Source organism: Anser brachyrhynchus (genome assembly GCF_964034855.1).
Source record: "Anser brachyrhynchus genome assembly, chromosome: 12".
Lineage (NCBI taxonomy): Eukaryota > Metazoa > Chordata > Aves > Anseriformes > Anatidae > Anser > Anser brachyrhynchus.
The window spans coordinates 18,927,100-18,940,807 of record NC_137707.1 but is presented as its reverse complement, the minus strand read 5'-3'; the positions used below and the strand labels follow the sequence as shown (position 1 = coordinate 18,940,807).

The 13,708-nt window shown below is 37.9% G+C and overlaps 1 protein-coding gene across 19 annotated transcripts in view; it reads left to right on the top strand.

The window, feature by feature from the left end:
• Positions 1–13,708, top strand: part of LOC308176790 (uncharacterized protein) — a 259,830-nt gene that overhangs the window by 114,892 nt on the left and 131,230 nt on the right. The window lies entirely within an intron of this gene.

Here is a 13,708-nt window from a genome sequence, read left to right as displayed (position 1 = left end):
CACAAAGAATGTATTTGCACGTCAGTTCTAGGAACTTTATCTAAAAGCCTTGTAAGCAATTTATGCTTTATTAAACAACAGCCAATATAACTAACAGTACTTACATAACAGTTGCTTTCACTACCTGAGTCAAAACGGCTCTATGATCTACTTCAAATTAGTCAATGTAAGTGTTTGCTAAAAATGGACTGCATTATGGAAACCAGAGGGCAATTGTAATGCAGTACATTACTTCTGCATTTGAAATGTGGACTAAGGAATCAGCATAAGCTAATTTAATGTACAGGTATCACCTTCTCAAAAAGAAAGAAAAAACCCTCTACATGCAAATCATTATCAAAACTGTCACAGCTGTATTTGGAGACTAGGGATTATATGAATAGACTTTGTTTTATTTATTGCAACACTAAAGTGAAAAATATTGATTTGAAATTCTAGGACTAGGTCCTAGATATCTGATATCTAGATATCTGATACTGGATATCTTTCTTTTGAGCTTTGAGATCCAGCTGTAGAATTTAGTTGTAGAGGTGCACGGACGCTCTACTGAGGTTAAAAAAAAAAAAAATAAAATCTCCTCATAAATCTCTAAGGAATAAAATCATGGATGCATATAAAACAAACTAGTAATTTGTCACTAGTGTAATCTAATTCAGTTTTTTTTGTGCGTAAAAGTTCAAACATTTGCAGGTTCAATTCTTTACATTGTTTTGTGCTGAAATTTAGTATAATAATATAATAGTATAGTATAATAGAATTTATTATAATTTAGCATTTAGTATAATAGAATTTATTTCCAAAAGAGTTTTCCCATAGTTCATTTAAGTGGTACAAAACCAGAGCTTTTTTCACATATTTTTGAAAGTTTTGTGTTTTATTTTAAAATGTATTTAATTAAATAAATTATGGCAGAGCTTTGTAGGGGGCAGCAAGGGGAGGCAGTGAAGGGAGACTGAATTGCTCCATGGCTTAATACATGGAGCTGGGGAAGGAGTTGTGGAAAGGGAGAGTTTTGAGAGTATTAGAAGACCATTCAAGTTCACGTTTGGAACGCTCCCTACCTGTGAATGGTTGTTTTATTGAAAGCTTGATCACTATAAACTTTGTCTTCATGTGCTACCATTGCACAATGAATGGCAGAAAGCCCAGGAAATCTATCTAAATATTACTGTCTGTATGACTGGAGTCAATTGGCATTGGCAGGTGGGGATTTACACCTCTATGAAAAAGTAAGTTTATTTTACTGCTGCAGTTTTAAACCTGAAAAGACCTTCCCAAGGCAGCTTAGAAGCATAGCCAATATTCCTTAGTATTTCCTAAATGTGCGTATTTGCTAGAAGCAAACAGGAAAGTGCCTTGATAGTTTTTTATACAGGCACTGCCTCAACTCAAAGTGCTTCACCTTTGTGGCCGAGGTGAGAGTGGATTAAAGCTTGTTGTACTCCCTGACCCACTTTCATCCATCTACTGCTTGTGGGGTGTCTGTTGATTGGCACAGATCACATCTATCTGCCCTGATGGCAGGCAGTGTTAAAGCAAAGTCCTTGCAGAAATGGTCCAGGGCTGCCTGTTCAATGTCAAATGTGTGATACTGCAGAAAGAATAGCAAATATGATTAGTGATGGTGAGTGTACGTGGCATAATATACTCACACACCTGCGTTGCAAACTGTGGTACAGTGTGGAAGGGATAATACTCACCTCATCTCCATCAAGTTGTCTGAAGCTTGCCCCAGTGCAAACCTGGAGGTGAATTTTGGCTGGAATTTAGCTGCCAATCTATATTCAAAGTACAGCATGAATATACTCAGTTGTTTCCGTAAAAATAAGAAACTGTTATCTCCACATGACTCCCACTTTGAAGGTGCCTTGTGCCTTCATAATAAGGCATAGAGTCCACAGAGTTGCTCTGAATACATATTTTACTTGAAATTCATGCACTCCTTTATTATGGAATAACTTTATTGATGAAGGGCGTTCGAGTAACTCTTGAGTCCTGAAATGTACTGGTTAAAGACAGGAATAAACTGCGTGTGTATAATAGAAAGAATGAAACTGTTCAGCTCCTCATGCCTGATGTATCAAGCCTCTGTGATGTTCCCCGCAAAGGCCAGGAGCAACAGAGGTGGTGACTGTAACTTTTTTTGGAAATTGCCAGATGGTCTTGTTATTTTATTCACATGAATAGATAATAGGTAGCTCAGGAAAGAAGTGCTTATTGTCAGCTGAGATATAATTATTTCTGGACATGGAATATTTCCATTTAAATTTGCTCTTATTATCTTAGTCCCTATCTGAAATAATTTTCTTAAGGATGCTAGATTATACAAACTAAATGTGAATGAAAATATTGAATGGTACAGAGTCATGGGAATAATACTCTGTCTAGTGTTTTTAGAAAATAAGCCTCGGATACAAATGTCATGATCTGGTATTACATTTAATATAGGTATTTGTCATCATAATGCATTTATGGGATATTTTTCTTGAAAAGCAAGCAATACAATACATTTCAGTAAAATTGAAATATAAATTCTAAGGGCAAAATAAGTAAAAGATAGAATGCAAGTAATGATAGTGTCCAAAAGAGATTTGAGATTTGTTGCTAATGAATACAAATCTTTTGTAAGTTATATTGAATGGCTGCATTCAGCAAGTCCAAAAATATTTTCTTCTGAAATCTTTAACTGCATTCATCTGTACAAGAGTCTCTGCATGTGTTTTGTCCGTTTTCTACCTGTCTCTTATACGTGTGTCTCTATGGCTAGCCCCACAAGGATATCCAGAGGCAGGAGCAATGCAAATCTTCTGAAACTACTACCAGCTCACTGATGCGCTCTTGTTTTAATTTCCTCTTCCCCTACCTTTCTAAGATTATATGCTTCAACAAGCAATCCAGAGATGTCTTGCTAATTATTGTGTCATAGATGTGTTTGCTGACTACCAACAAAAACCAATAAATGTTTTTCACCAAAGATAAAAAGGAATCAGAGACACGTTGGTGCTTAACTAATGGACAGTGGGTCAGATTCACCCCTGAAGTAACTTCCATCCCCTATGCCTTGTCATAGTTGTCATTTCACAACTCCTTCTTTACCTACAGAAACAGTTAGTTTCACAAACCTGTAATTGGCATGATTGGACAATTGCTCCATGCAAAAGGATTTGTTAAGGTTCAAAACCAAATCTGTTATTAGTTGCTAGTAGCAAGAGATTAAGGAGCCTCGTGTGAAATTAGACATTTTTCTCTTCATTCCAACCTTAGGTTTGTGCTTATACAGATAAAGTGCCCTGCTGGTACATTCCCTCTCCTTTATTCACCTGAGAAGGAAAATTCATGTAATGCTATTCCATGCATTGTATACATTTCATTTGCTGACGAAAGTATTTCCTGTTTCTTGCCTGCCTTCCATTCTATGCAATGTCAAGTGAAATTAGTGATAGAATGAACCCTTTCTGGTAACCAATGAATTGCTCACATGTTCTTTTCCAGATTTGCTAGGGGTTTATCAATGTTTGATACTTTTTGCCCCACTCTGATTATATTTTTGTGTACGTCTGGAGGAGAAGGTATCATCCACTAAAGATGCTTTACAACAAAAAGAATTAATCTCCCCTTGGAAATGCACCCTGGTTACTTAGCATTTATGCCATTTGTTGCAAGCCTTATTTTCAAGTGCCTGCATTTACACTAGGTGTTTGTCACACTACCACATTTGCTGTAGCTGTAACAAGAGCTACCTCCCCTGCCCAGCCTCAATGTAGGGTCTAAGTGATGAATATGATAATTAACTATACATTACAATTCATTAAATATTCTTAATTCTGATGTGGGAACAAATGAAATTCATCATTAACGATTGAGTTTTAGGGTGAATGTGTGTGGGTGCATGAGAATATGTATGCTTGAAGAAATTTATGCAGATTAAATCCATTAGCAATTTTCTGCACACCTCATTAAGCAAAATATCAAATCCCACTTAGCTCTTCTGCTCTCATTAGACAATTTAAACTGTACTATTCCATATCACGGAAAAAAAAAAATCCCTAGTGTAATACCCCACTAGTGAATTCTCAAAATCTACAGATGTCATACTAACACCTTGGACTAATCACATTTTCTCACTGTACTGTATCATTGTTAAGTCTGCCAAGAGACAGACTGCCTGGCTCCTATAGAGGGGTTCTCTGGAAAATAAGTACTTCTTGTCGCAGAGTAGTGCGTGTTCCCAAGCACCTAAACTTGCCTAAAGCATGTGTGCAGCTGTGTATCTGGTGTTGAAAATACTTAACAGTGAAGAGTGTTGAAAAAGTTGCCCTTTCACTGCTTTTGTCAGAAAAATACAGATTCATCAGAAAATTGTTTTCTGTGGGAAGATGTTACCCTTGCTAGAACTTGATAATGGAGTCATTTTTTGGGTCCGTGATAGCGTATCTGTTGTGGCTACATCTATGTCAGGGGCCATAGTTGAGTAGTTATTTCAAGCCAATGTAAGGTGACTTCACTTTTAAAACAGGACTTCTCATCTTGCCCTACCTCCAGCAACTGCTCCAGTCCTCCTTTATGAGATCTTATGTATTCCCATTAATTGGCAACAAAAGGGGACAAGCTGGCTTTAAATTAACCTGGCAAAATAAGACTGGATTAGTTTTGCTATAGTTAGGTTTGCTGATCTGGTTCACCACCTGGCCTTGAAAATACTCTGACACAAAAGAAGGAAAGAAATTACAGGTTGAGGCTAGAAAGAGGGAGAGCAGAAATTGCTTCTTTTAGAGGTAATATTGCCTTATGGCTGTTTAAAGGCTTCATGATACTGTGGCAGTATTGTGATCAGTAACTGAAAGGAAGCTCTAGAAACTAAAGTCAAATGAGAGTAGGTGGAAAACCATAAATGGAATTGGTTTGCAAGAATTTGTCACTATTTTTGAAGGAAAAAGGGAAGAAATGTGATTCCCCTTGTCTGTCCATTCACGCAGGACAAGAAAAGATGCAAAAGAAAATACAAGCTATTATTGTGATTTAGTCTATACTGAGTGAAGATCCAGAGAGAATGGCAAAACTTCTATTCCTTTCTCTACCTACTGTTTGACTGCTTTCCCTGTTTTTGAGACTGAAAAGCACCAACCAGTTTTTATTTCCATGCCCAAACTCTTTTGTCCAATGCAAGTTCTCATAATCTAGAAACAAACAGAGGAAGGATTCTCAGCTGAATACTCAGGGTTGAGGTCCATTTACCTTTTTTTTATTACTTATTACAAATGAAAACACAATAGAGCCAGAAAACACTAACAGATACTTAGTTCCTTTCTGCATAGGATATGTCAGTATTTTGTTTTTAAACTAGGCTAATAGTATTTTTAGCTTCTGTCCTCTCCTTCCCTCTTGCAGGTGTCAGAACAGGTAGAATTTCTGTTTTTACCTCACCCTGGAAGCAGCAATATATAAAAGAGTAGATGAATTCTTGCAGTGCCACATATAGTGTCCTTTGCTGCCTTTGATCATTCGTCATTTTGATCATTACACAGTTTGAACAAAGTAGCTAATCAATCCCTTCTCATTGTGTCCTTCACATGCTGCCTGCTACCAGCTTTGTTCATTTCCTTTATATTCCAAACTGTACAGTAAATAGTACTGTAGGTCTGCTCAGCACCAGTGGGTGGGCCTGCCACTTCTGCTGAGAGAGGAGAGGTGTTCCTGCCACCAGCTGGCACCCCACTCGGTCAATCAGGAATGCTTTCGAGCCTCACCAGGGTACGTGACTCCTTGTGGGAGATATTTTGTACCTCATTATGCTTTTTTTAGTCAGTGAAGTGCACCCCACATGCTGAGAAGCAGGGCCATAAGAAGAAATTGGCAGGTAGAAAAATTTCTGGAGCACTAGCAAAGTCTCCTGAACCCTATTTCCTCTTCTGTTCAGTTGCACAAAATAGTGATTTGTGGTTTTATTGGCTTTGTATAGACTTGTGGGGGTTACAGTTCCCAGATATCCTGGTGAAACTGGGACAGTCCTAACTGTGTAAGCAATTCTACTTCTTTCTTTATGAGTCATCCAGCAGTCCTAGCCTCAGCCTTCATTGACCCCAGCCCTGCATGAGCAAAAGGGGTTGCTGGTGGCTTCCCACAGTGTGGGTCACTGAGACACAGGCTGGGGTTCTCAAAGCCGTGGGACCTCTGAAATGATCTAATGCACTGTGTTTAGACCTCTGGAGGGAAAAACTTAATTTTCTTAATTATTTTCTGTGTCATCTGGCAACCCAGAAAGTTGAATCTTCCCTCAGCTGCTGTGAAGTCCATAGTTCTCTGGTCTTGCCAAGGGAAGGGAAGTTTGTCAGCTACAGTCTTGTTTGCTTATGAGCAAGTGCTCGTAGCCATGGGTAAGCTCATGGCAGTGAATCGTGTTCTCAGTTTCATTTGAATTGAAGGAAGATTAAAAAGAGGATGGGAAAGAAGTAATTGTTTGTTTATAATGTCATTTTTGCCTTTTCTCCTGGACCATAACCCATTCCACATCCCTTTGTTAAACCATGAATACATTGTATGCTAACCAAATAATTTCTCCTATTATACTTTACATGCAATAAAATTCTTCAAATTCAAAGGTCACCAGCCAGACGTGTAAAATGACTTCATGAACGGCTTCAGCTCGTTAATCATGCCTCAGTGTAGTGGTGGCTCTCCTCTGTTCATTAGAATAACATTTCTTTGCACTTTATGGCAAACCATCATTATAATGCAGAACAAGGACAACAGTGTGAAAGACTTTTTTTAATGAGACTTCATAGCTGCTCATGGTCGGACTCCCCATCCTGTTTGCTCTCGAAAGAGCCATCTGACAAAGGTTCAGAAGGATTTTACCTGATGAGGAGAACTATGAAGAAAGTTTCACAGGGAAAACTGTCAATGAGCTTACAGAAAGCTGCATAAACCTGGCTGCCCTGTTGGCTGAGCTGTCAGTCTTCAAACAAATGCAGAGAGAAAATCTTTAATTGTACTCACCCCACAAATGACATTTTATGCTGTGTCATTGTCATTTGCAGCAGTTCTTAAATTGCAGAGAAAAAGCAGTGGTTCAGGATCCCCAGGATCTTGAGTGGACTCTGCAGTTAATAAAGAGAAACTCTTTAGTTTAATAATTATCAATTATTGAGGAAAATAAACTCTTCAGAACCTCTGAAACTAGGTTTTATCATCAATGCTTTTGCTGTTAGTCTAATATTGTTTTAGTCCTTACCTTGGATATAACAAAGAAATGGAATCATTCCAGTAGTGCTGGACTGAGCTAATTTAAATCTCCCTTAATAAATATTTTAAGGGATGTTAATAATATTTTAGTATCTTTCTTCTTTAGCTGGAATAATGAAATTGCAAAAATGGCTTATAAAGTTTTGTGGATGTTCATTTTTAATTAAAATGTTCTCCTCTGTTTTCCCTCAGGAGTGTAGCTACTTTGTTAAGCACTAGAAAAGATAGCAAGGTTCCTCACAAAAAGAAGCACAACTTGACTACTGACCTCACGATTCTATTACTCTTTCATTTCCTGTCTGTGAGGCCAGTACAGGTTATTTCCCCAATATAAATACTTACAAATCCAGGGCCTAATCTTGTCCTCTTGCCCAATTTTCAACTTCAAATGCAATTTTAATTCATATGGCAAGCAGCATAAAAACAGTTTTGCTCAATCCTGGTAGAGGAGGTGAGTAATGATGAGAGGAGACATACCTTGTAGTATTGCCAGCCTCAACAGGCAAAATCAAGTGTTATAATCAGTGCAGTTATGTGGCATTGCATTGGTTTCTTTCTTTTTTTTCTTTTTTTTTTTGGCTGTTACCAAAAACCTGTAAACTCTTTATATGCCCCTAGTCGCTACATCATGAAATGGTCTACATCCAAGGCTTCAGCAGCTTTGCTGCTGTTCATCGCTGCAGCTCCTCTGGTATTCTGTACATCTATCTCTTTTTCTTCTTTGCTGGCCAGCGTTTCTTTCCACAAGGGTACTGGGTGGGCTAAGGGCAGGGAATTGTCTTCTGTCAAGCCTGGAATTAGGAAGAGGTGGTATTCTTCTCCAGTTCCCCAAGTACTCCTGTCAACACTGCGTGAAGCAAGAGCGGTGGAAGTAGAAAAAGCTGCTAAAAGTATAAATTGTAATTACTAAAATGTCCATGAGATGCTTCCTACAGCTGCTGTCTTCTCCAGATCATGAAGTTGCTTTTTGTAGCGTCTCTTGCTATATTTTCCATCTTTCTCTCTAATAAACCAATAAAAGACTCCCCCCCCGCCCCCCGTTATCTCTTGTTCTCTTTCCCTTGTGTTGCTCTGATCTGTTTTTTCAAGTGATCAAAGACCCTGTTCAGGTGGTCTGTTGCTTAGTTGCCACCTGCTTGGAATTCACTCTTAAGAAATTGCTTTGTCTTGACAAGTAGCCTTTTTTTTAATTTTTTTTTGTATTTTTTCCCCTGGGTGCTCCATTTAAATGTATGATCAAAGTTTATTGGCCTGCTCTATTTGTACCATGTTAGGTACAACAATTTTTCTTGTCACCTTCTCTGGATTTTAGATTAATCTGGAGAAGAGAAGAAGCAAGAATGCTCTGCAGTTTAGAAAAAAGTTTTCCAGACAGGAGTCTGACAACAAAACAAAATGCAGTCTCCAACACCAACCAGGCTGTGCATAGGTAGACATCACAGTTTCAAGTACAAAGAAAGGTATTTTAGTGTTGGAAAATTTTCTAGACTATTGCTTCTAGGATTTTGTTTTTCTTGTAGACTTTGGATAGAAGGCTAATTCCATCTATGTATACAAAAGTACCTCCCAATGATAACATATAAAAAAAAAACATCCAACAGTCTGTGATGTAAATATTTGTCCTACATAGGCAGGCTTGCCTAGAGAGAAATACCTGTACTACTGATATGCTATTGCCCTTCCTGTTACTCTTTTCCAGATTATGTCCTAGTGGCAGAACGAAAGTAGCATATGCACTTGCCATGTGCATGCTAGCGTACTGCATTAACTTCATGCTTCCTTTTCAAGCATATGAATGAGAACAGAGCAAATTGACTGTAACAATTCATCAGCCATGCATTAAGCAAGAGGCCCATTGATGTGTAGAGCAGTGTTCACACCAGACATGAGATCAGGAGCTGTTAGCAGCAAACACCTGCAATAGCAGGATCAAAAGAAAAGGTAGACTTGAGGTGAGAAATGTGGTTATAAATCTGTATGCAAAACTGCATCTATCAGCACCAGCAGAAATGCAAGACCGAACAACACAAGGATCACATGTTTTACCCAGTCCATTATTGATGTGTATGTGCTCTATGCTATATGCAGGTAGAAGACTGCAAACAGTGTATGAACTGTAGACTAAAACTATATCAAAGTTGGTAGAAACATCTGCTAGCTTTGTTCCCAGCCAGGAACTTATCCCACGGTTGCCAGTGAATGTCTACTGCATTACTGAAATTTCTGTGATCTTCAGTGGACTTGAGTGGAAACTTCCTGATGATTCATTGGATGGCAGATAGCAGAGAGGGCTGCGGACCTATGTCAGTGGAGAGCAGTGACTCTATCACAGTATGGGGATTTCTTCTGGGAAGTGCAGGGCCTCAAGGGAAGTGAATGAGACAGGCCCGGAGCAGGCTTCTGGCGAGTGCTATATTTCCAAGTTGCCAGGTCTATAGTTTAGGCATATTGTGACATGCCGGATGTGGTCTACAGTTAAAAGAAAGTTCTCTGCTAAGTCCTTTTTTTTTTTTTTTTTCCCAAAAGCAGCTATGAGGTTGCTTTTCTTTACAGATGAAAACAGGTTGAACTCTTGTTGTAGTGTTTCTGCACCTCTCCACCTCCTCCTTTTTTTCAATGAAAAATAAAATTGTAAGTAATGACAGAGGTTATTTGAAACAGTTTTGCTTATTCAACCAGCAAGCAACAAATTCTTACTGTACTATTGATCATGTGCTGTGCTATATTTTCACAATATGAAAATATCAGTCACAAAAATCACTATTTATAAAATAATCTGATATCTAAGTATGGAATGTATGCTTCTTTTACACTTTTTTAGAATGGAACTATATTTTTTGTGGAAAGGCAATTTACCAAAGTGACACTTACGTTAGTTTCAGCTAATACACAACCTAATGCCAAGTGAGTTCTCCTAGTACTCTTTTTGTATTCTCTGAGGCTGTTTTTATATTAAATCTATTTCAAGTTCTCATTATACAGTATTGGCTGTAATTATTAACTTATTCCTAGAATTATAGAATTAGAGAACCATAGAATCAGAGTATTTGAGGTTTGAGGGTGCCTCTGAAGAGCCTAGTCCACCACCTTCCTGTTCAAAGCAGGGTCTGCTTAGAGAAGTATGCTCAGGGCTGTGTCTAGTGGAGTTTTGGATATGTCCAAGAATGAGGTCTCTACAATCAACGTCTGGACAACTTGTACTAGTTTGTGACAATCCTCACAGCTTTTTTTTTTTTTAAGTGGAATTTCCTGTATTTCAGTCTGTATCCATTGCCTCTTACCCAGTCACTGAGCACTAGCTACAATTCCTTTTCTTTCTACCATCAGTTATTTACACATGCTTAAAAAATAGAAATAAATTTAAAAATATGCAGATGAAGATGATGATTCTGGTGAACAGCAAAATGTGCTGTAGATACAGCAATATCTAATTTCTACATGAATCAGCTTGCAGCATGGGAAATAAAAGCAGGTAAAAGATTTAAAAAAAAAAAAGTCAGGATCAATACTTTGATCAATTGTGGAGCACCTGATTCAGCTGCAGCTGAGCCAGATTTTCTTTTTCTTCATTGCCTAGCTAAATTTTCTGGGGAACTAGCAATCATGAAGTTATCACTACAGTATGATTGTCTATTCTGTTTTTCACTACTTGTTTTTATATATATATATATATAAATAAACAATGCTGACAATGAGAAAATATTTTTGTTACTTTGTTTGCGTAGGTACAATGTCAGCATAGAAGCAGCTACCAGGGAGATCAAAACTGTGAAAGATCAAACATTGGGAGCATACTTTACTTCTTACAATTTGTCAAAATTACTAGGGGTCTGTTTCATTTAAAAGTGTTACAAATTGAGAAGGAACGAACAGTTTTGCATCATCAAAAGAGATTTAAGTTAGAAGCATGTGTGTTGAGTCTGAGATTGTTTAGACGCAGGGGTTGCAAAGGATGTAGAAACATTAATAAAACTGAGTAGCATATGAATCCAAACGATATAGGAGTTCAGAAAGAGGATCTGGGCCCAATTCTGTCTCATGCTCCTAATAGTGAAAGTACTGACTTTAAAAGTACATTGAGGAATCAGGCCCTATTCTGTTTAAAACAGTGCGTCAAACTATTTTCCTCTATAGCATCGTTTCCATGTCTCTATGCCATACTCATAGAAGGGACTATAAGGGCAGTGTTTCTATATTAAATGTTTTCATGAAGCATCTGGGTTCTATTTAAACTCCACATTTCAGGATATTGAGAAGTTTTGTTAATTGCTAGGTTATAAATCCTCTGACGAACCAACCTAAGTATTTTCCTTTTTAACTGGTGGTAGTCACAAGAAACGACTTTTTTACTCCCACTATTTTCGTACCTAATAGCTTAGAGCCTTGCAGAATTTAAAATTATCAAACCTTAAACAGCTTTGTTCTGTTGAGGGGGCTCTAATGCATGAAATTCCTTTGCCAGGTGATATTTGTTAGATTTCAAAACAAGAACAGAGTCAGAAACTCCCAACCTTGAAGTTAATTAGAATTCTGATGTTACCATGATTTTGTGATGTCTGAATGTCTACGCTAGAACTGTGAATTTAACTAGAGAAAATCTTTTCAGCTTCTATCACAGAATGCAAAAGCCCCCTTTTCTGAATCTGAATGCACTTGCAGCATACAAAGGATTAGGACCTTAATGTTGTAGGCAGGCAGAGTCTGACTGGACCTGCATTGAAGACAGTTTGGCTGTACCTGGCTACAAAATCTGTCTTCTGTGAAGTGTGTGTGACTGAATAGTTTTCTTAGATAGGATTTTCCTGTTTTTCAGGGTTCAGGGGAGGGTGGCACTGTTTTGGCATCCTTTCCACAGTTATTTGTTAACCTACTGTAAAAGGATCATCCAGATTTAGCAAACTGGTTTTGCTGCCCATTCTGCCAATTCCAGTTGGCTATGTCTCCTACAGCTACACAATGTTCTAATTTTTCTCACTCACAGTTTTGTAATCAGAGACAAGTCAAAGAAATAAGCTGCCCAAGTAGCCCTTGCCCAGATACCTAGAAAATGAGATTTTTCTTTAGTATTGATTCATTTTCTATTATTTTCTGCAGGTTAGGGACGTTTATCAGTCACTTTTTGCCAGCTGTCTTTCCAACTTAAAAGTGTAGGTAAATAAGATCTGTGTGTATTTAAATGTATGTAGTCTAACAGAAAAGTTCCGATGATTAACTGACCCTGTTTGTATTCATGTAGGGCTGATGGCAGAGGGTACAGGCCTCTGGTTTACTGGTTTTTGCACCCCTTTCTGTGAAATAATTACATCCCCAAAGAAGGTAACTGAGGTCCGAGACCTTTGGTTTCCTACAGGTGTCTGAAAAACCTGGTATATTAAAATCATACTTGGCCACTAGGTTCTAGTAATTGCAGATGTATCTTTTTATTTATGGCAACAAAGGTAGTTCTTGTGCCTGAAGACTAGGTGACTGTACAAAGATATTTATATGAAGATGCAGTGGCAGGGGCTTATTAGGGATGCCTCCTGGCATTTGGCCTGTGTATACGCAAGGCAGCAAAGTGTGAAAACTTGGTGAGTTGTATCTATTCAATAATTACAATGAGATTTCTTTTTCATTACAAAACTGAATTTTGTAGGTCATTTAACGTCTTACCTGTTTTTAGATTTTTTTGAAGGATGGGTGCATACAGTACTAACTTCAGTATGCCTTTAACAAAACTGATTATATTAGTGGTTGTTTCAATATTATTAATGATTTGCAAAAGTATTAAGTACATGTGTCAATTGATTACTTAGAATTAAAAGTAACATTTTCTAGGCAATGAATTCTTATAGCAGGCCATTGGTATTTTGAAAACATCCAACAGCTTTAAAGCAACAAAGATATTTTAGTTTGGACTGTGTCTGTCTGAGTACTACACACACAGTCTGATTTACCAACCAAGAGAAGGTGAGGCTACAAGTAATGCATATCTTGTATGCGCACTGGGGCTATTTTTCTGAGTGTGGGATTATACATAGAAATCTTGTTGTTTTTTGTTTTTATTCATCCCAAGAATGCATATGCACATCAGATCTGCCATTTCCCCACAAACTGTACATAGATTTATAATTTCTGTCTCATAAACAAGGACTGAGAATTGTACATTAGGCTATACTTCGAGCAGTAACTTACAGACTGGCCTCATAAATGCAAATCCTTGCAGTTTCTGGATTAAGTTCTTTTAAAAAGACCTACACAAAACAGGGGTGGGAACTTCTGTTAGAGAAATTATTGACTTTATTCTGAAGCTGTGGTTGGTCCAGTTTCAGCACAAGTTAGAGAAGTCCCAGTTGAGCTGAGAATTGATAAGGGAAAGTGAAACACTTTTCTGCTTCACCAGCTATCTCGTCTCCTTGGCTGCCTCTGCAGTTCATGGGGGTGTGAGCTCTTCCATTTGTAGAAGAATTGAAAGCTTCCCTTCCCC